The following is a 24,707-nucleotide window of genomic DNA, read 5'->3' as shown; positions in this document are numbered from 1 at the left end:
AAAACAATGTGAGCTTCTATGATTATATAAAAATAAATTATGTATAAATATATTTATAATATTTTATTTATAAATATAAATGCATCCCATTTTAGTCTATATATATATATATATATATATATATATATATATATATATATATATATATATATATATATATATATATATATATATATATATATACACACACACATATATAAAGATGCAGAGACCATAGAGATAGAGTGCAGAGAAGAGCAACAAAGGTGATTAGCAGACTAAAGGCTAAAATATATGTTGCAGGAAGTGGGTTTGCTTAGTGAAAAAAAGAAGAACTAGGGGTGACATGATAGCAGTGTTCCAATATTTAAGGGGCTGTCACAAAGAAGAAGGGGTCAACCTATTTTCCAAAGTATCCGAAGGCCAAGGCAAGACACAATGGATAGAAACTAATCAAGCAGAGAAGCAACCTAAAACTAAGGAGAAATTTCCTAACTGTGAGAACAATTAACCAGTGGAACAGCTTGCCTCCAGAAGTTATGGATGTTCTGTCACTGGAGGTTTTTAAGAAGAGATTGGACAGCCATTTTGCCTGGAATGGCATAGGGGTTAGACTAGAAGACCTCCAAGGTCCCTTCCAACTCTGTTGTTTTGCTCTGCTCTGCTCTGTTATATTCATAAGCCTAACTCCCATTTACCTAACTGATTTGCTGAAGACACTTATTCAACCTTCTGCTTTGTTCTTCTGCCATATATGTACCATCTTTCTTACATTTTTCCCATCTTACTTTTATGAGGACATTCAACCCAGTCTATCCTCTGTTCTACAATGATGTGTATAATATGGAATATTCCAGTGGTGAAATCCAATTTTTTTTTACTAAATTGTGGCGTGGCTTGGTGGGCATGGTGTGGCTTGGTGGGCGTGGCTTGGTGGGCGTGACAGGGGAAGGATACTGAAAAATCTCCATTCCCACCCCAGTCCAGGGGAAGGATACTTCCCCTGGACTGGCTTAGGACCTGGTTATCTACGGGACCGCCTACTACCACCAATAGCCTCCCACCGGCCGGTACGCTCTCATAGAGAGGGGCTCCTCCAGGTGCCGTCGGCCAAACAATGTCGACTGGCGGCCCCTAGGGGGAGAGCCTTCTCTGTGGGGGCAACTACTATCTAGAACGAGCTCCCCCTGGAGATACAGAGGATCCCGGATCTGCGCATCTTCCGCCGTGCTCTTAAGACCTTTTTATTCCACCAGGCGGGCCTGGCCTAATCTTTTCCCTCTTTTTAATTATGCAAATTTTAATTGGTTTTTTAAATGATTGGGGTTTTAATATGTTTGGGCCAAATTTGTTTAATTCGATTTTACTTTGTTTTTAAATTTTGTATCTATGTATTTTTACTGTTTCGCTGTTCACCACCCTGAGTCCTTCAGGAGTAGGGCGGTATATAAATTAAACAAACAAACAAACAAACAAACAAACAAACAAACAAACACTGCAAAATCTCCATTCCCACCCCACCCTGGGGCCAGGCAGAGGTGGTATTTGCCGGTTCTCCAAACTACTCAAAATTTCCACTGTCAGTTCTCTGAACTGCTCAAAATTTCCGCTACCGGTTCTCCAGAACCTGTCAGAACCTGCTGGATTTCACCCTTGGAATATTCCCATTTCTGGGTACTACATTGTAAGAAGGATAAGGGCAAATGTGGGTATGTTAAACGAGGATGTTCCTATAAGAAATAATATTCTTGATTGATTGATTGAGCTTTTAAGCTACTTTAATCATAGAGCACTAAATGGGATACAGCTGAAAGAACTCGAGTATTTTTTTTTTATCAGAAAAAGGAATTTTAAGAGGATATCTTTTAATTTAGTTATCTGAAGATATGTTTGGTAAAAATGGAACAGGTTTGTGCTGTCTTGCTTCAGAAGGCAGAAGAACCACTCAACAGCATTTTTAAGAAACTACATTTCAGCTGAATATTAGGGGGGGAAAAAACCTCTCAACGGTAAGTACTATTCAATTTGTACAATACTATTCAGAAAGACTTGCACGAGATGTATCTTATTAGTTCATGTGTGTCGAACCTTTTGGCTTGCCTGGACCACACTGAGGTGAACAAGAATTGTCTTGGGATGCATATAAAATGAATAATATAGCTAATGTATATAAATCACATAATAGGCAGTGGTGGGATTCAGCCAGTTCTCACCACTTCGGGAGAACCAGTTGTTAACTTTCTGAGCAGTTTGGTGAACTGGTTGTTGGAAGAAATCATTAGGGCAAAGAACCGATTGTTAAATTATTCGAATTCCACCACTGATAATAGGCAGTGATGGGTTCCTCCCGGTTCGGTCCGGTTCGGCCGAGCCAGTAGCAGTGACGATATGACGTCACCGAACCGGTTCTCCCCCCACCCGCCCTCCCACCCCCCGACCCCCCACGTTATTCTTACCTTTTATTTGGTCCCACCCCCAATCTATTGCTGCCTCCTGAGTCCCAGCTGATGACTAGAGGGAAAAAAACTGTTTAAACTCTTGCCGCGGAGCTTCAAAGGGCCGTCCTACAGCTGATCAGTGTTAAAAGCAAACAAATGAGTCAGGTCGTAAGTGCGAGGACTGGTCGTAAGTGCGAGGACCTTCCAGAAGACTCTGACCAGCTAGCCACGCCCACCTAGTCACATGACATCCAAGCCACACCCACAAAATAAGCCACGCCCACAGAACCGGTAGTAAAAAAATTTAGAACCCACCCCTGATAATAGGTATCAGGTATCCTGCACACTGTGGGTTGGACTTGCCTTTATATATGTATATAAAATGTGTGTGTGTGTGTGTGTGATAGATGAGAGATGAGAAAGAGCGAGGGAGGGAGTGTGTGCTATGGTTTTGGAATCCACAGCTTTAACTCAAGCTCTTAGTTGGGCTGTTATAGAACTCAAGGAAAAAGTTATAAAAGGCAAAATGGCAGCCTTAGCCATACAAACAAGCCTCTCCACTTTTTTATAGGCCTCGCTCAGCAAACACTTCTTCAGCTTCAACCACAATAATACACAGGCAAACAATCGATACAAACTCAAGGTAAACTGCTCCAAACTCGATTGCAGAAAATACGACTTCAGCAACAGAGTGGTCAACGCCTGGAATGCACTACCCGACTCCGCTGTTACATCCTCAAACCCCCCACAGCTTCAACCTTGAACTGTCTACTGTGGACCTCACCCCATTCCTAAGAGGTCCGTAAAGGGGCCATGCATAAGCGCACCAGTGTGCCTACCGTCCCTGTCCTACTGTCCCCATTTATCTGTATTCATTTCCTTTGTTCATGTTGATGTTCATATTTATACCTGCTATCTTGTACATGTTTGACAAACTAATAAACAAACAAACAAACAAACACCCTTGTTAGAATTTCTTAATTCCTTGGACTGGAATGCAAACTTGGTACAATTAAAGTTTCCCATGAGACTTTAATTGAACTGGTGATTTCACATTCATGTAGTTCTTTAGGCAACACTACAGTTATGAAAAATATTCTGGGTAATTTTTCAACTTCCCACTTTAGTTCTCATATTTGAAGGGAGCGGGTGACTCCCACTCATGTACTTGTACTAAGAAGCCCAAACCTGCTTATCTTCTAAACCCAAACAAGGTCAATCATACGATGCCCTCTTCTTCTTCTTGTGCCATATCCATTATCGGATGTTGGCGATCATGTTGGCAATCCTATTTTTATCAACAGCCACACAAAAACATGCTGCTGAGTTTTATCCAAACCAGTCCCTTAGATTTTGAAGCCATGATGTTCTTCTTCTGCCTGGATCCCATTTGCCTTCAATTTTTCTTTAGAGAATTAAGTGAAGTATGCCGTATTTTTCTGGATATCGATCATGCCCTCTGCTGGGCCAGAAATCCAGAAAGCCTGGATAGCTCTGCAGACAAGGCACTGTAATTTAACACCAGCTGTCTGCAATTAAAGTAAGTTCGAATCTTGCCAGGCTCAGGGTTGACTCAGCCTTCCATCCTTTCTAAGGTAGATAAATTGAGGACCCAGTTTGTGGGGGCAATAAGCTGACTTTGTATAAAATATACAACAGTATGAAGGCTATTGCTTAACGCACTGTAAGCCGCCCTGAGTCTCCGGAGAAGGGTGGCATATAAATCAAATTAAAAAAAAAAAAATCCTAAAGCAGACCCATATCCTTAACTCATTCCATAGTTTGATACTATAGAGAAGCAAACTGATATTAGCTGCAACAACCCAAGGAGGGAACAATGTTACTCTCGCATTTTTCTCCCTGGTTATACTGATTTGCATATTAATGCAAATTTATTCAAGCCTCAAGTCCCAAGGCTCTGTGTGAGCTGCGGCATCGTTATAGGCCAATTCCAGCCCTTTCCTGAATGTTGCAATGCAGTTTGCAACATGTGAATACATCTTTTTATGCTTGGTTGTGTTTATACGCTGCCAGATTCAACAAAAGGACGCCCAGTCATTTACAACACGGAATGAGAAAAACAGAATGAAAACATAAAACCAGCAAAAACACAAGCGAACATCGTAGCGATTACTTGTTCTAAAAAAGGACTTCCAGAAGCGCATTGTTTTAAAAAGTTTTCCCAGAAAGGCTGCTGCCAATCTACTGTCAGGGAGCAGAGAGCTGGAACAGAAAAATATTGTGTGCAATCACTGTCCAACTTCACTTTCCCTCGACAAGGGACCAGGGAAAAATGTTGGCAGAAGTTTCTCCCTGCATGAATTGGAGGGCCATATCTATAACACGAAGCGGGGGGAGGGGTGTCCTGTGGAATAAATTCTCTCTTGAGTTGAGAGGGTTCTCTTAGCAACCATTTGGAAGCAACTGCCACAATTTTACTCCAGGATGTTTTACAATTTTCAAGTGTAAGTCTATAGCCTGGAGTTCCTAAGATGATCCAATCCATTTTAGCTTTTTCCAAGTTGAGCCAAGATGGTCAACATATTGCCAACTATCTGATGGCTAAGAAGATGACCACATAGGGCTGTTGGACAGCAATATGACAATGTTTTTACACTATCTTCTTGAGTTCCAGTGTAATATTGGAAGCCACCCAGAGTTGGTTAGAAAATGGGCATTTATATAAATGTATAGATGAGAGAGGGAGAGGGAGGGGGAGGGAGGGAGGGAGGGTGGGAGAGAGAGAGAGAGAGAGAGAGAGAGAGAGAGAGAGAGAGAGAGAGAGAGAGAGAGAGAGAGAGAGAACACTCTATTCCATGGGTGTCAAACTCGTGATGTCATGTTGCCATCACGTGATGTTTCATGATGTTTTTCCCATTCACGGAGCTGGGGTGGGTGTGGCCAGCCCATGGGCCGCCAGTTTGACACCCCTGTTCTAATCAAACAAGCCTGGAATGAAAACATATCATTCATTTTGTTGTTGTTGGGCCACCAAGTGATGTCTGACTCTTCGCAATCCCATGGATCATAGAACATCAGTACCCCACGGTGCTCCATTGTCTCCTAGGTTTTGCTTAAAATTATGTTCATTATATCAATTATACTGTTTAACCATCTCATCCCCTGCCATCCTCTTCTCCTTTGACCTTCACTCTTTCCCAACATCAGGGTGTTTTCCAGTGAATCCTTTCTTTGAATTAGGTGACCAAAGTATTTTTTTTTTAATTTGATTTATATGCCGCCCTTCTCCGGAGACTCAGGGCAGCTTACAATGTGCTCAGCAATAGCCTTCATCCTTTTGTATATTTATACAAAGTCAGCTTATTGCCCCCACAACTGGGTCTTCAATTTACCTACCTTAGAAAGGATGGAAGGCTGAGTCAACCTTGAGCCTTGGCGAGATTTGAACATGAAGTAATTGCAGGCAGCTTGTCTTAATAACCAGCTTAATAACAGGGTGCCTTAGACCACTGTACTATCAAGGCTCTTCAACTTCAACAATTTGAGCTTCAACTTCAGTATCTGTTCTTCCAAACAAACAGTCAGAATTTATTTCCTTTAGGATTTACTGGTTTGATATCCTTGCAGTCCAACAGACTCTTTAAGAGTCTTCCCCAACACCACAATTTGAAAGGATCAGTTCTCTAGCACTCAGTCTTTCTTGTGATCCAATTCTCACAGCCATACATTACTATTGGGGAAACCATAGTTTTGACTACAGTGTACACTATTTAACACTGGTTTGGTGTTTTGTTTTGTTTTTTAATGTAAGGCAGTTCTAGAGGAGATCAACCCTGACTGCTTTTTAGAAGGCCAGATCCTGAAGATGAAACTCAAATACTTTGGCCACCTAATGAGAAGGAAGGACTCACTGGAGAAGAGCCTAATGCTGGGAACGATGGAGGGCAAAAGAAGAAGGGGACGGCAGAGAACGAGGTGGCTGGATGGAGTCACTGAAGCAGTAGGCGTGAGCTTAAATGGACTCCAGAGGATGGTAAAGGACAGGAAGGCCTGGAGGAACATTGTCCATGCGGTCGCGATGGGTTGGACATGACTTCGCAATTAACAACAACAACAAAAAGTAATGTTGCTTGCACCAATCCCTGAAATATGCAGCAAATTTATACAAATAAAAGTGGACAAAAACATGCATATTCAACATGATGAGAGTTGGGATTGAGCACATCTAGAGGAAACAATTTGAATGGCTTGAATTCTTTTGGAGAGAGCCCTGCCTTATATTAGAAAGCCATGGGAAGTAACTAAATGACAATTGGAGCCTTTACAGCTTGAAATTCATTCTTCAGCAAGTATTCAGGGAAGCCATTTCCACCGCCATACTGGAAAATCAACAAAAACCTATTTCACAGAGTTGAATTGGCTTTGTGATTCCTCCAGAACACATTCCTCCTGGCTGGCTGAGAAATTCTGGGAGTTGAAATCCACAAATCTTAAAGTTCCCACTTTTGAAGACTCCTGCTCTATAAGATCTCACTTCCATTTTTAGTTGAAACGTTATTTTTAAGAGAAAAAATTGGGAAGTAAATTCCCATGTTGTTTCCATGATCAATATCTATAGGACATGGAGAATGATTCAAATGATGGTGAATACATTCGTGGAAATATGCCTGGCTTCATTTAGTATTATTTACATGTAAGGTATAATTTTAATCTTACAAGTCAAGTTTCATCCTAAAAGTGAATGGGCTTATTTCTTGAGGTTTTATTTTGGAATGTCTCAAAAAAAGAAATAAAGATAGAAGTTCAAGTTAAACTTGCAAAATGAAGTATTCAAATGATCATTTTTTACAGCCTTTTGCCTTGTAGAAGAGTGCAACTTCGTTCTCTAATTAAAATAATGTTTCTTTTAAAGCATATAATTAAAATAGATTCTTGCTTTGAAAATTCAATTCAATTGAATTCTTCCATTCAGGCAATTCAACTGAATCATTTGAAATGCAAACTATAGCACATTGCCTCAAATTAGCCTGGTAGCTCTTTTTAAATCTTTTGCTTCATGAAGCATCTTCATAATGGTGGTCTTGCACATCTTCCCTTTTTCCAGAATTTCTATATTTTCCTTGGGAAGATGGATGAAAAATTCATCTCAAGGATAAATTTAAAGTAAAAGTGTGTTTGAAGTTAATAGGTGTTTGAATATTTCTTCCCTCCCCAAGATGGGACAAAAGAAACTATTGGGGATGTACAGAAGCCTTGATTTTATGTTTTTCGAATGTATACATTACATTTCAGAGCTACCTAAGTTTCTTTAAATTTCAGAATGGTGCATCAATGCTCCACCAGATGTTCTGATATTCCAATTCCCCTCAGCTCCAGCCAACAGATGGAAATGTTGAGATGCAAAGACATATTTAAGGTTGAGCACAGTTTGGGTTCCTGTGTCGATTTGACTAATTATAAAATTCTTTTATATTCTGGCAGGATTCCTACAAGTCCTTGACATTTGTTTTTTTTTGTGCTAAGAATTTATATCTTTAGCACTGCCAACAGTCAACTTGTTCCAGTAGACAAAACTGAATGAATGAACGAATGAATGAGTGAGTGAGTGAATGAATGAATGAATGAGTGAACGGATAAGCGAACAATGTGTTTCTCAGCCATATTCTCCAACAGGATAGATCTGAAAATAAAAAAAATACTTCAGAGCATGGCAGTCGTGTTTGTAATATTTGTTCACAACTCCATACAGGTGACTTCTGACCACAATTGGGATCAGAATTTTCCTTGCTAAGCAGGAAGCGAGTCATGCCCAATTTTACAACTTTTTTTTGCCACAGTTGTTAAGTGAATCACACAGGTGGTTCAGTGAATCACATGGTTATTAAGTGAATCAGCTTCCCCTGTTGACTTGCTTGTTGGAAGCCATAAAACCATTACATATTAGATCAGCGATTCCCAACCAGGGACTGGTTTCGTGTAAAACTATTTTTCCATGGATTGGGTGTTGGGGAATGGCTTCATGTGCTACTTAGATTCTGGACATGCACAGTTGAAACTTTGCTCGTTTGCACGGCCTAGTAGTTACTAACAGGCCATAAACTGACAGCTTGGGGGTTGGGGAATCCTATGTTAGATAATAATTTGGGGGGGGGGTGTATTTATGACTGTTTTAGGAGCAAACTACTCAACCTCTTAACTGCCTAGCTCTGAAGATAAGAATAGTTATTAGCATGAAAGTCCCACTTTGGTGAGGGGATTTTAACTCTCTGTCCCTTAGGCTAATTCTCCTGATTTTCCATTTGCATTGTCCAAATATAAATCACTAAAGCAAATAGTACTTTTTTGAAAGTGGAACCATGTGTACACATTGGAATCACAGTAATGGAAGGCAAATTTACCAGGTGTTCTTTCCATGCAGGTAGCTCAATTTGGCTTCAAACCCGAGCAATTTGTAAGCAAAAACAACCTGCATTAAAGGCAAACACTATGCAGCTAAAAACATGCCATTTGACGGAGCGTTTGCTTTTCGCCTCCAAGAAACCAATGCTTTCCATCCTCAGCTTGCAATAATTTAAAATGGAAATCCTGCACTATAACGATAGGGAGGACGTGATGTGTGTTCCTGCTGCAATGGACCAGGGGTCTCCAAACTTGGCAAGTTTAAGACTTGTGGACTTCATGCTGGCGGGGGAATTCTGGGAGTTAAGGTCCACAAGTCTTACAGTTGCCAAGTTTGGAGATCCCTGCAATGGACCAATAGATTCAAGGAATTGATCTAGCCTTGCCTGCCTTGATGTGCTCCAGGTGTGCTATTCTTTAAATTAACAGTGTATGTGACTTCATTAAAATAATTGATGATATTCTCTTTTACAACTCTCATCCTGTAACTAATTCAAGATAGAGCTGGGGCGACTGGATGGAGCTGAGCACTTACTGGCCGGATGCCCTCCCTGACGCCACACGGAGTTCCCAGCAGATATTTTTTTTCTTTGCGCCTGGGGAGAGAGAAATATCTGCCGCTACCTAGGATTGAACTCTCAACCTTCCTGAACGGGAGGTGATTAGCTTCACCACTAGGCCATCATGCCACTCATTAAAACAATTGATGATATTGATATAAATTGAAAACAAGTTGACTCTTCTCCTTCCAAAAATCTAAATCAGTTCAATCTGAAGACTCTGATTGGCTTAGAAACCCTACATTAGTAAGTAGACTTAAAACAACACAACTCCATTGAGTGGGCCCAAAATATGATCATATGACCATTGGGCAGGGACAGACATTGGAAGTTCAAATCAGATTGTAAGTACCTTTTGGGAGGTCTGTCATAATTTAATATGGTTGCTAAGTGACTGTTCATAAGTCAAGGACTACCTGTAAAAGAGTTAAGTCTTCTCCCTTCTTCCTCTCTCTCTCTGTCTCTCTTTCCTAGTGAAAGTGAATAAGTTTCCAGCATTGATAAAATACGTCAGCTTCATTCTGTGCTTAGAAGAGAAATGTTTGCTGCATTCCGAACATTCATATTCTATTATAATAGCTGAAAAGAACTGTTATCATCATCCCTAAAATTGTTTAACTTAAAAATAATTTTTCTAAAAGCCACAACTTAATCCTCCCTAATTTCTTCTTTTATATCCTTCAAATGAAACATTTCGCTTCTATTGAAATGCTCTTCTTAACCACAGGAGTTTAAAGCATTTCCCTTTATCAAACAGAATTTGTCGTTTACAAGATCAAATACAAGGTATTTAGCCAAATTTTACTGGAAGCATTGAAACACGTATTTAATTAAAAACTGGCTTTCATGTTAGAAGACTCCAGTCCAAATTGCCAAAGGCAATTTTTATTAAACCCATGTTTTGAAATGAGGGACAACTACGGTAGATTGCAGGTAAATCTTCTCCATCATCATCATCATCATCATCATCATCATCATCATCATCATCATCATCATCATCATCATCTATATGAAAATAAAAAGTTCCCAGCATGCATTACATGGTTTCCATGCTTTTCACATGAAAAGCAAATATAGAGAAGGCTATAAAGCACAACGAAGCGGTGGTACTGTATTTTTCGGAGTATAAGACGCACCTACCTTTTTGGGTGAGGACTAGAAGAAAAAGAAATCTCCCTCTGCCTCTGCCTCTGAACAATTTTGCCTCATTGCAGCAAACAGCCTGCTTTACTTTCATTTTCGTTTTCAGCATAGCTTGGTTAGCACAAGGAAAAAAAATCTGCTCCAGCAATTTAGCTCTTTGCAGCAAGCAGCAGAGCCCTGCGCAAAACAGCTGAGAGCAAATCAGCGGAGAGTTGGGAGGCTGATCTAATCAACTTGTGCTAATTAGGCTGTGCTGAAGCTGAAAGGAGCTCTTTTTTCTTGCTGTTTGCTTGCAAGGAGGTAACTGCTGCGAGGCAGAGGCCAAAGGGTGGGGGCCAGTGGGTGGGCGAGGCTACATTCAGTGTATAAGATGCACCTAAATTTTCACCCCCTTTTAGGGGGGGAAAAGGTGTGTCTTATACTCTGAAAAATAAGGTAAGTGTTATATATAAGTGCTATTGCTGTTGCTATATTGAGAAATTAGGTGTATATTTGTTGGCTGGCTTTACACAATACAAGTAGTCCTTGTTTTACAAACATTCAGCTTAGTGACTGTTTGAAGTTATAACGGCACTGAAAAAAGTGACTTATGACTATTTTTCACACTTGACCATTATAGCATCCCTATGGACACATAGGGAAATAATCAAAGCCATTAAAAAGGGAAAGTTAGAATATTTTGGACATGTAATGCGACACCCAGAAAAATACGGCATCCTTCACTTAATCCTCCAGGGAAAGACTGAAGGCAAACGAGGTCCAGGCAGAAGAAGAACATCATGGCTTCAAAATCTAAGGGACTGGTTTGGACAAAACTCAGCAGCACTTTTTCATACGGCTGTTGACAAAAATAGGATTGCCAACATGATCGCCAATCCATCCGATGACGGATATGGCACCAGAAGAAGAAGATGGAGACATGATCATAATTTAAACTCTTGACAACTGACATGTATCTATGATGATTGCAGTGTCCTGGGGTCATATGATTCCTTTTGGTGATCTTCTGACAAGCAAAGTCAATGGGAAAGCCAGATTCATTTAACAACTGTATTACTAACTTAACAACTGCAATGATTCACTTAACAACTGTGACCAGAAAGGTTGTAAAATGGGGCAAAACTCATTTAACAAGTATCTCAATTAACAACAGAAATTTTGCGCCCAATTGTCATAATTTGAGACTACTTATAAGTATGCTGAGCCAAGGTATAAACTTTAGGCCACAGGTGAGTATGGATCTCCCAAACCAGGTCTGAAATGCTCCCGGTTTGGACCGGATCACCTGATCCGGTAGCGATGGAGGCAGGTGGTTCGGAGAACCAGTAGCAAAAATCCCTGCCCTCCCCCCTCATTGCCCAGCTGAGCCGCGCAATCATCAGAGGCTTTTTTTTTTTTTAAAAAATGCATTTTTTCTACAACCTCTTTGGCCGAAAAAATGCTTTTAAAAGTAAAAAAGAAAGCCTCTGCCAATCAGGCAAGTCAGCTGGGATCGTCAGAGGCTTTAAAAGCATTTTTTAACAACGTCTTCAGCTGAAGAGGTTGTAGAAAAAATGGTTTTAAAAGTAAAAAAAAAAAAAAAGTTGGCCATGCCCACTCAGTCATATTACCTCCCCCCCAACAAGCCACGCCCACTGTCCCAAACCCTTGGGAGTGACCCTAAAAATTGAAAACAACTGTTCTAACAATGAAGATGATAAAAGGAGGAAAATATTGAATTGATGACTTGTGTGTGGTTTTATTAATTACAAATGTTTGGGTGAACTATTGAGAAGTTGCCCAGTTCAATTCATATTTTATAACTGTACTGATCCACTCAAATGTTATTTCCAAATACTCAAAGCGGAAGTGACCCAATATTAAGTCTTTATTGTATCAATAGAAAATGAGATAATTTCTTTATGTTGTGAAACTTTGCAAATCTCCCAAATCCAATCATTTCTAGTTTTGTTTTTAGGACAGCTTTAAATTACAGACATTTCTATTGCCTTAATAGCCTTAATTTTATATCTAGAGTATGGGGAGAGAAGAGATTATCAAGAAAATTCTTACTGGTAGTCCTTACTGGACTTTTCCTGGCAACGATTGATTGACTAAGCACTTTGATTTTTGTCTTCCTTATCTAAGAGATGGGCCCTGTGAGGAGAAAATGATTATGTTTTATTTAGAGACTGTAATCAGCTATTAAAATTATTTTTATCTGCGGGGATGAAGGGAAAGTTACTTCTTTTTACTTTCCTCTTTCCAAAGTACCCGTTCTTTATAAAATCTGTTGGTATTTCTTGTAGTTTGTGTCAACTTTTATTTTTTACTTATATAATTCTTTGGAACGTGGTGGCTCAGTGGCTAAGATGCTGAGCTTGTCGATCGAAAGGTCGGCAGTTCAGCAGTTCGAATCCCGAGTGCCGTGTAACGGGGTGAGCTCTCGTTACTTGTCCCAGCTTTTGCCAACCTAGCAGTTCGAAAGCATGTAAAAAAAATGCAAGTAGAAAAATAGGGACCACCTTTGGTGGGAAGGTAACCGCGTTCCGTGCGCCTTTGGTGTTTAGTCATGCCGGCCACATGACCACGGAGACATCTTCGAACAGCGCTGGCTCTTCGGCTTTGAAACGGAGATGAGCACCGGCCCCTAGAGTCGGAAACGACTAGCACACATGTGTGAGGGGAACCTTTACCTTTACCTTATAATTCTTCATCAAATTATTGGGAATCTATATCTATATCTATATCTATATCTATATCTATCTACATCTACATCTACATCTACATCTACATCTACATCTATCTATCTATCTATCTATCTATCTATCTATCTATCTATCTATCTATCTATCTATCTCATCAGCTACACCTGGTGTTTTAGAAGTTGGACAATATAACAGACACTGGCATTGCCCTTAAGGCCTCTTTGTAGGAGGGGAAAAAAATGAAGCATTCTTCCTCTTCCCCTCCCTTTTTTACCCCCAATGACTTCTGTCCATCACGGTTCACTAGAAGTTCTTCATCCACAAATCATGTCCCACTCAAGCTGCCAAGCAACCTCCAGCTGGAATAGCAATTAACCAGATGTCAGTGATTCTATTATCTCCATTCCTCAATTCTCCATTATGTAGTCACCGCACGATAACGGTGGGAAGGGGGTAAGAGAAAGCATGACAGTAGAATACCCACCAGGGCTCCACTTTAGAAGCTTGTGAAGAAACCAAAGACGGGTTGGCAGAGGCATCAAAATAAAACAAGGACTGCTAAACAAAGTCATTGTGGCAGCTTCCCTTGCATTAACTTTGCTGAAAGGATCTTGCAACTTCCCTGGATGCAGGAAGCAAGAAATATGCTACAGGAGAAGAATCATAAAAGGACTCTCTTTCTTTTCCATCGAGACCATATTTATCCTCCAGCATTCCAGCAACTTCTTTTGGTTCTGGTATGGAGTCAGTTTGCCTCAATTATGCTTGTTTCAACTTGATGGAAGCATCTATGAATGCGTTTATTCTGAACAACTAAGGCTGGCATCCTGAATCTCTGTCTGGAAAATCCATTTGGTAGAGGACTTGCATTATTCTTCGCACTGTAGGAGATTCACACCCCAGTGAATTCTTCCTAATCTTGGTACCTCCAGATATGTGAAAATTTTCAGCAAGGCTCATGCTGGCCGGACATTCCAAGTATTGAGACCTACTTCTCTGATTGACACCAAAGTTGGAGAAGGCAAACTAAGCTCTGTTGATGGATTTCCACGAAGCTCTGGGTTGCCACCCAAGTGAAGGATAAATAGTTGGGATTATTGGTGAGCTATATCAGGGCTTTTTCTTATTTTGCAGGTGGGTTCAGAAACACAATGCCCGTGCTTATCAGAACCCACACTAGATTTCAAAGCAGTATCTTGCATGTACCTACTACTACTACTACTACTACTACTACTACTACTACTACTACTTGCGGGACCGCCTACTACCAATAGCCTCCCACCGGCCGGTACGGTCCCATAGACAGGGGCTCCTCCAGGTGCCGTCGGCCAAACAATGCCGACTGGCGGCCCCCAGGGGGAGAGCCTTCTCTGTGGGGGCACCTACTATCTGGAACGAGCTCCCCCCGGAGATACGGAGGATCCCTGATCTGCGTACCTTCTGCCGCGCTTTAAAGACCTTTTTATTTCACCAGGCTGGTCTGGCCTAATTTTCTCCCTCTTTTATAAAAGATTTTTAATTTTTAATATTTTTTAGTATTTTATATATTCAAATTTTAAAATTGGTTTTAAATTGATTGAGGTTTTAATTTGTCTGGGCCAAAACTATTTAATTTGATTTTAATTCCACTTTTAAATTTTGTATGTATGTATTTTATTGTTTGGCTGTGCACTGCCTTGAGTCCTTCGGGAGTAGGGTGGTATAGAAATCAAATCAAATCAAATCAAATCAAATAAAATAAATAAATAAATAAATACTACTATTACTACTACTACTACTACTACTACTACTACTACTACTACTACTACTACACACAGACATCCAATAATAGAATATTTAACTTTGTCTCAGTTGTATCACATTATCAAAATCACTCAAGGTTTCTATAAGCTAAGATCTTACACAATTGCCATGAATATTTTGTGACTGGATCACTGAAGATGTACTTCTCACAAATAATATACCAGCAAAAATAAAACCACCCAATAAAATTGTCATGGAAACAAATAATAGCATTTAAAAGATTTATGGCCCCTGATGGAGGATTTACTTTTTGAAGACTCAGATACAGAAAACAAAACTAGGCTTAGCTAATTCCTGCTCCTAGAGAAATTAGTCTTCCTCAGGTTGCCTTCTATGGAAAAAGATGGAAGAATGCAAAGAAGAAAAAGTTAAATTAATATAAGGAGACAAATACCCTGTTTCCCCGAAAATAAGACCCTGTCTTATATTTTTTTTGAACCCTGAAATAAGCGCTTGGCCTTATTGCCATGCACTCAAAAGCCCGATTGGGCTTATTATCAGGGGATGTCTTATTTTGGGGGAAACAGGGCACCTAATTGAGGATTGTTTGGTCTCCTTCTTCCCAGATCAGGAAAGGCACACTAGATGTAAAGCTATTTTTGATCCTGGCTGCCACACCTCTTGAGCAGGAGTTATGAATGGAAAAATACAACCTCATTAAAGATGAGATGTAAACTATCCCCAGAATCAGTGTCCATCTCTTGCACTTGTCAGGATTGAGTCTGAATCTGTTGCTCCCTTCAGACCTGCACAGCCTCCAGACACTTAGCTACGACTTTGACAGAATCTCTTGGCCACCCTGACATTGAGATGTATAACGGGAGTATCATTAGCATACTAATGGTACCTGACCCAAACCAGTAGAGGACCTTTCATGACAGTTGACCCAACTAATATGAATTGTGAGTTAACATTCTTCTCAAAATAATAAACAACTCAAATAGAATCTTTGGAATACATACATTGTTTATTCTATCAAACCACTGTCATGTTAGAACAACAGTGTCAATAATGACAGACAGTGGTTTCCTGGATGTTTCCAGTCACTGGTTTTAGCAACCTTACTGTCAAGCTAAGACTAAGAATGACAAGGAACAATTCAGTCAGAGTTCAGTTCTTTATTTGCTTATGCATAACAGATCTGGCCAAACTAAACCCTTACTACTCCGGATACTATGGATGTATCATGGGAGATTCTAGGCAAATCATCCTCCCAGGCCAGCCCAAGAACAACACAGATTATCCAGCCAAAGTTTGCACCCAATAGACAGAATTTTGCCAGACTAAACCTTTACGACTCTCACTCTAATGGGAGAATCTAGGGAATGGCTATATTTGTTCCTCTGTCTCCTGTCCAACTCTGGACTGGGCTGCCTCTTGTCTGCCCCTCCCCCCACAAATGTGCTTTCCTCCCTAGAAAACAACTATTTCACTGTAGGCTATCACCCCAGCTCTCCCTCTCTCACATTTACTTTGAAATCTTGGGGGTAGAATCTAGAATCTTTTTTTCATAAAAATTTCTTGTTTTTTCACTGAACTACAGACTGAAAAGGAATGCGGTGGCTCAGTGGCTAAGACGCTGAGCTTGTCAATCGAAAGGTTGGCAGTTCAGCGGTTCAAATCCCTAGTGCCACGTAACGGGGTGAGCTCCCGTTACTTGCCCCAGCTTCTGCCAACCTAGCAGTTCGAAAGCAGGTAAAAAATGCAAGTAGAAAAATAGGGACCACCTTTGGTGGGAAAGTAATAGCATTCCGTGCATCTTTGGCATTTAGTCATGCCGGCCACATGATCATGGAGACATCTTTGGACAGCGCTGGCTCTTCGGCTTTGAAACGGAGATGAGTACCGCCCCCTAGAGTCGGGAACGACTAGCACATATGTGCAAGGGGAACCTTTACCTTTACCTTACAGACTGAAATCAATATAATATAATATTTGGTAGCCTAAAGCAGTGTTATTCAACCTCAACAACTCTTAAATTGATGGACTTCAACTCTCAGAATTCCACAGCCGGCCCCACTTATCTTAGAGTTGCTGAGGTTGAGAAATATTGGTCTAAAGCACATGTTTGTTCGTTCCTTCTCCTCCCTCCCTCTAAAGTAAATAACAATCAGTATTCACAATGTGATATTTCTAAGAGGTAGCAAAACTGGCACTTAAAGATATTTTTATCTTCAAATTGGCCAGCATAGTCAGTAACAAGGAACTGTAGGAACCATACTCTAAAACATTGCTACTCAAAGTGGGGTTCACGGATCAGTGATGCCCTGTATATAAGTCTACAATGAGAGAAGTACAGAATTCAAGAATAAGCACTTAAAGACTTTTAGAGCAATTTGACATTGCGACAGCATCCTACTGGTCCGTGACAGACTGGAAATTTAACAAATCTGATCTTCACCACAAATAGTTTGAGAAGCAATGTTCCAAAGCATCTGAACAGCCAAAAATTGCTCGCTCCTAGATGAATACATACAGCAGTCAAAGGCAGTTTCTCCGATATCTTAAGCACTTAATATTGTAGGCCCTTTTCTGTCTTTTTCTCTCCAGATGTATCTCAAAAGATTAAATCATGGCAACTGGACCCAGCTTTGTTAATCTGAGACATCTCGTTACTCATCCGAGTAACTTCATCGGTCAAAATAATGAAACATTTCAGATTAATAAACTTTGGTCCAGTTACTGTGATTTAACCTTTTTAGATACCTTTTGCTTGGATGATTGAGTCTTCATTGATGTATTGGAATAAATTTTGTGAAGGAAACCCCTGCAGTTGGTATGGCAAGAGTTAGTACATTCCAATGACTCTCTGCCTAACTATTATTATTATTATTATTATTATTATTATTATTATTATTATTATTATTATTATTATTAGTTTGACTGATGAAGTCATCAGATAGAAAGAACTGAAGATGAACCTATGAACTCTTGTCATTCATAGAAGCAGCTCTTCCAGGGAAAGAAGAAAGAAAGAAAGAGAGAGAGAGAGAGAGAGGGAGGGAGGGAGGGAGGGAGGGAGGAAGGAGGGAGGGAGGGAGGGAGGGAAGGAAGGAAGGACAAAAGAAAGAAAGAAAAGAAAGAAAGAAAGAAAGAAAGAAAGAAAGGAGGGAGAGAGAGAAAGATAAAGGAAGAAAGAAAAAAGAAAAAGAAAGAAAGGAGGGAAGAAAGAAAGAAAAAGAAGGAAAGAAAGAAAGGAAGAAAGGAAAGAAAGAAAGAAAGAAAGAAAGAAAGAAAGAAGGAAGGAAGGAAGGAAGGAGGGAGGGAGAGAGAAAGAGAAAGAAAGAAAGAAAGAAAGAAAGAAAGAAAGAAAGAAAGAAAGAAAGAAAGAAAGAAAGAAAGAAAAAAATATAGTTTTGTACTAAAACAATACATCCTGGGAAAATATTTTTATTTCTGTAGTTTTCCCACATGGCCTGATATGGTGCTTTAAAAGGTACTATAACAGGAGAAAAGTATGTTTAGCCACAGGAATTTTTTCCTTTCCAATCCACGAAGCTTGAAATATTGCTTAGCTTACAAAAATATCATTTTAAATACAGGAAGCATGGCAGTTGATATTTCTGGGTCACTGTTCAAGTTCATCAATTAATCTGCCCTTCAGATGCCCAGACCAGCAATTAATCTGAGTGAAAGATAAACCATCTACAAAAACCGACATGACAGACAAAACCTGTCAACATGGAAAGCATGCAAGCAGCCCTATTGAAATGGGATGGAGAGGATTCTGTATTTATTCCTTCCCCATTTATTTGGAGATCATGCCGAAAACAAATTGTTTGTTGCCTCTGAGTCGCAGAACTCTAAAAGCAAATACTTACCTTTGCACACATTTTGGATGGCAAATACAAAGCTACTACCAGTTGCAGAACTCTACCCATTCATAAAAATCTTTTGCCACCCTCTCATTTGCCCAGGAAACACAGAGAAAGGTGCAAAAAGAAAGAAAACTATTCCACTTCTCTAGCATTCCTGGCTTTAAGATATCCTCACTGCAGTTGGCATCAACAATTTTTGAATCGGCATCAACAATTTCTGAGTATTCAGGAGCCACGTGCATTTTTTTAAAAAAACTTGGATAAATTGAGTTTTAACAGATGGAGGGTGGGGGAGAGCAGGGACCAAGACAATTAATTCATAAGTTTGTTCCATTCTTCTTCTACATTGGTTTATAAACATCTGTTCAGAAATGGTGTGCATCTAATATGTAGATTATGCTAAAATAAACAAATCTTCACACAATACTGCTGAGTTTTGAGCCTAAATCTGCCATTAATTTAACAACTGTTAAGCCTTCCCTACCCAATCCCTTGGTGGTTTCTCACGCACTCTGTCTTTCCAGCTTGATTCCATGTTCTTGACCATTTTTAAAAAAGGTTGCTACCTCAAAATCTCCTATTTAAGAGCCAAGTCATATCTTTCCATTGATAAGAGCACGCACCTAAACAAAATGATAATGTTGGAATGGGAGAAGTACATGTTTGAAAACACAACTAATTTGGAACTAGGCCTAGTTGAAGCTTTCCGTGGAATGCATTAAGTATTGACTAATGATTCTGTTTCTAATCTATGTCAAATGTGCAAGAGAACCATTTAATCCCATTTCAGCTAGTATCTGCAAGGTTTTTTTTTAAATATCATATTACTTTCTGCCCGTAGTTTTCTCTAGCTCACAATTTTGTAATCAATTTATTCAACTTTCTCTAGTACTGACACCTTTTAAAAACAACTTTCTTGAATATGCTTATCTTTTTGTGCGTATACACAGTCATGCACACATACTCTGCAATATGCATATATGTACATCATGGTATTTGAGGTGAGAATTGCACTGTTATATTGACATAAAAGTGCGATCCAAAGGAAAATTTGCTGTTAAAATATCACCAGTAGCTCTTGCTTATGAGAGGAGATAGCTGGATAGATAGATGGACAGGCATGTCTATGGAGTTTTTTAATCATCCAGGTCATAGTTGTCCCAAAGGTGCTTTTTCCAAAAAGCAATTGGACTTTATTTTACTTTTTCTTTTCCTTTGAAAACTTTTTTTTTTTTTTGCTTTAATTTATATGTCGCCCTTCTCCGGAGACTCAGGGCTGCTTACAATGCGTTAAGCAATAGCCTTCATACTTTTGTATATTTATACAAAGTCAGCTTATTGCCCCCACAATCTGGGTCCTCATTTCACCTACCTTTGAAAGGATGGAAGGCTGAGTCAACCTTGAGCCTGGTGACATTTGAACTTGCAGTAATTGCAAGCAGCAGATGTTAATAACAGTGTTTAGTCCACTGTACTACAGGCTCTTGCTTCTCATCCAAGAAGCTTCCTCAGTTCGTTCTTCAAAACTGAAGAAGCTCCCTGGATAAGAAGTGAAACAATGCAATACAATACAATATACTATTCTTAATTGGCCAGGTGTAATTGGACACACAAGGAATTTCTCTGGTGCAGAAGCTCTCAATGTACATACAAACAGCAAAGTAATATAATCATAAAATACCAATAACAAAGTGAAATTCAATGGTGAAAAAAGTAAGTTTCTACATTTAGCCAAGAAAAAAGAAGTGCACAGGTAGTATATGTGGTCCCTTGCTCAATAGTAGTAACTGTGAGAGAGATCTTGGAGTCCTAGTGGGCAACCATTTAAATATGAGCCAGCAGTGTGCATCAGCTGCCAAAAAAGCCAACACAGTTCTAGGCTGTATAAACAGAGGGATAGAATCAAGATCACATGACGTGTTAATACCACTTTATAATGCCTTGGTAAGGCCACACTTGGAATGCTGCATTCAGTTTTGGTCACCACGATGTAAAAAAGATGTTGAGCAGGGGTGGGTTCTAATTTTTTTTACTACCGGTTCTGTGGGCGTGGCTTATTTTGTGGGTGCAGCTTGGAGGTCATGTGACTAGGTGGGCATGGCTAGCTGGTCAGAGTCATTTCCGGAAGGTCCTCGCACTTACGACCCGACTCATTTGTTTGCTTTTAACACTGATCAGCTGTAGGACGGCCCTTTGAAGCCCCGCGGCAAGAGTTTAAACAGTTTTTTCCCCTCTAGTCATCAGCTGGGACTCAGGAGGCAGCAATAGATTGGGGGTGGGACCAAATAAAAGGTAAGAATAACGTGGGTGGGGAGGAGGGCGGGGCGGGAGAACCGGTTCAGTGACATCATATCGTCACCGCTACCGGCTCAGCTGAACCGGACCGAACCGGGAGGAATCCACCACTGATGTTGAGACTCTAAAAAGAGTGCAGAGAAGAGCAACAAAGATGATTAGGGGACTGGAGGCTAAAACATATGAAGAACGGTTGCAGGAACTGGGTATGTTCCTGCAACTAGGGGAGACATGATAGCAGTGTTCTGATATCTCAGGGGCTGCCACAAAGAAGAGGGAGTCAAGCTATTCTCCAAAGCACCTGAGGGCAGGACAAGAAGCAATGGATGGGAACTAATCAAGGAGAGAAGCAACTTAGAACTAAGGAGAAATTTCCAGACAGTTAGAACAATAGGAGAAGGTAGTAGAAAAGATGAGAAGGATAACAGTAATATAGCCCTACTACATGGGTAAATAGCCTTAGACATTAGACAGCACTGTGGGAATTAGGTGTTGAGCAGAGTGATAGCATGAGGGGAAAAAACTTTGTCTTTGTGTTTGGTTTTGGCATGCAATGCCCTATGGGGTATCCTGATGGGAGGAGTTGAAACAGTTTATATCCAGAATATGAGGGGTCTGTAGATATTTTCTCATCCCTGTTTCTGACCTGTGCAGTGTACAAGTCCTCAATGGAAGGCAGGTTGGTAGCAATTGTTTTTTTTTTTCCCCTGCAGTCCTAACTATCCGTTGAAGTTTCTACCTGTCCTGTTTGGTTGCTGTACCAAAGCAGACATGTTTTGAAAGGAAAAGAAAAAAGAAAGAAAGTCCAGTTGCCTTTTGGAAAAAAGAACCTTTGGGATGGATATGTATGAAGAAGCAAACACACAAATATACATACAGTAGTGGCCAAAATTGTGGAAACCGTTGGGGAAAAGTGTATTTTCTAAAACTAGCTAATAACACCACTTTTTTTTTGGAGTAGTACCATAAAATTATATATCAATGGAAAGATAATTTAATCAAGAATGTAATGCAATAACTTTTATGAAGGATTTGCTATTAGAATAGCAGTTACAGTATAAAGAAGAAAAATGAAACACGTAGAAAAAATGAGATATATAAAAATTATCACGTCAGTTAATCCTTAGTTGGGTAACCTTTAGCATGAATTACGGCCTTACAACATCTTCCCATGGAGTGAACCAAGTCTTTTAATTCTGCAGCTGTTATAATGTGAAACCAAGACTGAATGATGGCTTCTATTAACTGGGTTTTATTGCTGGGTCGCTTCTGACTAACAAGTTTCTTTAGTTGCACCATAGATTTTTAACTGGGCTATTCCCAGGCCATTCCAGCAGTGGAATATGATTATCTTGAAACTCCCCCCCCCCAAAAAAAAGTGGTGTTATTAGCCATCAAACCTCAAAAAAAAACTTTTCCCAAAAGGTTTCCACAATTTTGGCCACTGCTGTACATGCGTACATGTATTTGTATATAGATGAGGCCGTTTACTTAACAAATTCTTTAAATGTATATTATATTTGGTGACAAAACTAGCTTTGACTTTGTATAAAGTATGGCAGAACAATCCGATAGGGTGCTTGTCGGGGTGGGTTCTATTTTTTTTTACTATCAGTTGTCACCGCTACCGGCTCAGTGGAACCAGGACGAACTGGGACGAACTCGCAACTGGTGCTTGTGTATCTATCCTCATCCCATAATTTAGGAGTCCAGTATGCCTCCACTGAATACCTGAACGATGATTTCTCAAAAATAACGTCTGCCTTTGATGTCCTATATTCAGACAGTAGGTTCACGTTGCTAAAAGAATGAGTACAGATAGTTCTTCCTGATGCCATTGTTCTCTCCTTATCTTCTTTTTCCTCAATTTCCCTCCCCCCCTCCTCTCCTGTGGCTTCCAAAGTTCCTCTGCCAAAGTCAGCTTTTCAAATTGGCTGGGGCCAAAATCCTAGCTAATGCATATCATAAAACATTATTCTTATCAGCAGCATCCTCCGAGAACCGCTACAAATATAGACGAATACTGAAATAATTTATCAAAGCATATCTCTATTTTGTTCCAGAAGCAAAGTTTCATTTTTTTCCCACCTCTTCCCTTTCAAAACTCGTGGGCCTTATCTTATTCTTTCCGAAGGAATAGAAGGAGACCTACAGACACAAACCTCACACACTGCTGGCTAAGGAATAAGTAAAACCTGAAAGGAAGAAAGAAAAATTAGCACTCCAACAAGAATTGGTACTGATTCTTTAGAGCTGAATTAAATAACTATGTTGAGTGAGAGAAAGAAAGTAAGCTAGAACATAGAGCTGAGGTCTCACCACTGAAATATTTTTTAACAGTGGATGAAGGTTAATCCGCTTAGCAAGAGGTAATACAGGTAGTCCTTGACTTATGATCACAATTGAGCCCCAGATTTCTGTTGAGACATTTGTTAAGTGAGTTTTGCCCCATTTTATGACCTCTCTTGCCACTGTTGTTAAGTGAATCATTGCACTTAAGTTAGTGGCATGGTTATGGAGTAAATTTTGCCCCATTTTATGACCTCTCTTGCCACAGTTGTTAAGTGAGCAAGATGTTCCAAGATTATCCTACTCTGGACACATTATACACACCTTACTCTCTGGAGAAGATTCTGATGCTGGGAAAGGTAGAAAGAAAGAGGCAGCCCACCAGTAAAGTCAGTTGCCATGATGATGAGTCGACTTATTAGAAGACCTGAAAAACCCGATTAAGGATAGATCATCCTGGAGAAAAATCAATCAAGGAATCAACCATGACTTGATGGCACATAATGGATCAAACAAGCATGTAAACATTCTTGGGAACATGCTGTGGGTGCTCTCATACAATTATTTGTGTTTACATAGCATACTGAACCACAAATTACCAATAATATTAAAACAGCATGTTACACAAATCTGTAAGATTTGATATAGAGCAAATCTATAAGTTTATGGCACAAGTCTTGTACCAACGGTGGAAAGGTGAGATGACTGAATAAAACTATGGATTTTCGAACATGGATATGTGTATGGTGCAATCTATTAAAATAATCATCTCCCCAAATATTTTTGGATTGATTTGATTAGGGGAAAGGAAAGTCTGTGAAGGCTCAGAGATGGATAAACTCACGTAGCATCAAATGGTTAGAATTAGTTCTCATCAATTCAGCCCAGTGCATAGACTGGACTCAGCAATTCAGTTTGAAGGTTTGATTTGACCGGGGTGGGATGGAGGATTCAGTTAGATTACCACTGAATTTAAATCTTCAGAATTTTTACACAGTGGTATGAACACTACTAGTGAGATGAAGAGAACATCAGAAAGGATTGGTGAGAAAATCAAGAAGGTGTGACGATATAATAATGCAGAGGATCAACATTATAATCCATATTTCATAGCTGGCAACACCGAAAAATGAGATTGCTTTATTTGCATTTGTGTTCCCAAGGACGCCAAAATCTTGGATTATTTTCTACCCCTTTTGGCAAATTCAATAGTGCCTTTTTCACCTTCTGGGAGCTGGTCTTTCATTATGCTGTACTTGGCTAGCTGTAGTTAATGAGACAATTATTCCTGGGGTCTCCCCTCACTGCCAAATTATCCATATCCATCAACTTCAT

At 39.8% G+C, this 24,707-nt stretch overlaps 1 protein-coding gene and 1 long non-coding RNA gene across 2 annotated transcripts in view; both read right to left on the bottom strand.

The window, feature by feature from the left end:
• DCC (DCC netrin 1 receptor) overlaps positions 1 to 24,707 on the bottom strand; it is a 1,302,851-nt gene that overhangs the window by 986,788 nt on the left and 291,356 nt on the right. The window lies entirely within an intron of this gene.
• The window catches only part of LOC117654715 (uncharacterized), a 17,970-nt gene continuing 1,243 nt past the window's right edge, over positions 7,981 to 24,707 (bottom strand). The window contains exons 2-3 of the long non-coding RNA XR_004588375.3: positions 23,697 to 23,799; positions 7,981 to 8,058 (exon numbers count right to left, since the gene is read on the bottom strand). This is a non-coding gene — a long non-coding RNA (uncharacterized LOC117654715). The remainder of the gene's footprint in view (positions 8,059 to 23,696; positions 23,800 to 24,707) is intronic.

This window comes from Pantherophis guttatus, chromosome 2 (genome assembly GCF_059756535.1).
Source record: "Pantherophis guttatus breed Tessera chromosome 2, ASM5975653v1, whole genome shotgun sequence".
NCBI classification, from domain to species: Eukaryota; Metazoa; Chordata; class Lepidosauria; order Squamata; family Colubridae; genus Pantherophis; species Pantherophis guttatus.
The sequence above is the reverse complement of the archived record's forward strand: the minus strand, read 5'-3'. Positions and strand labels throughout refer to the sequence as shown.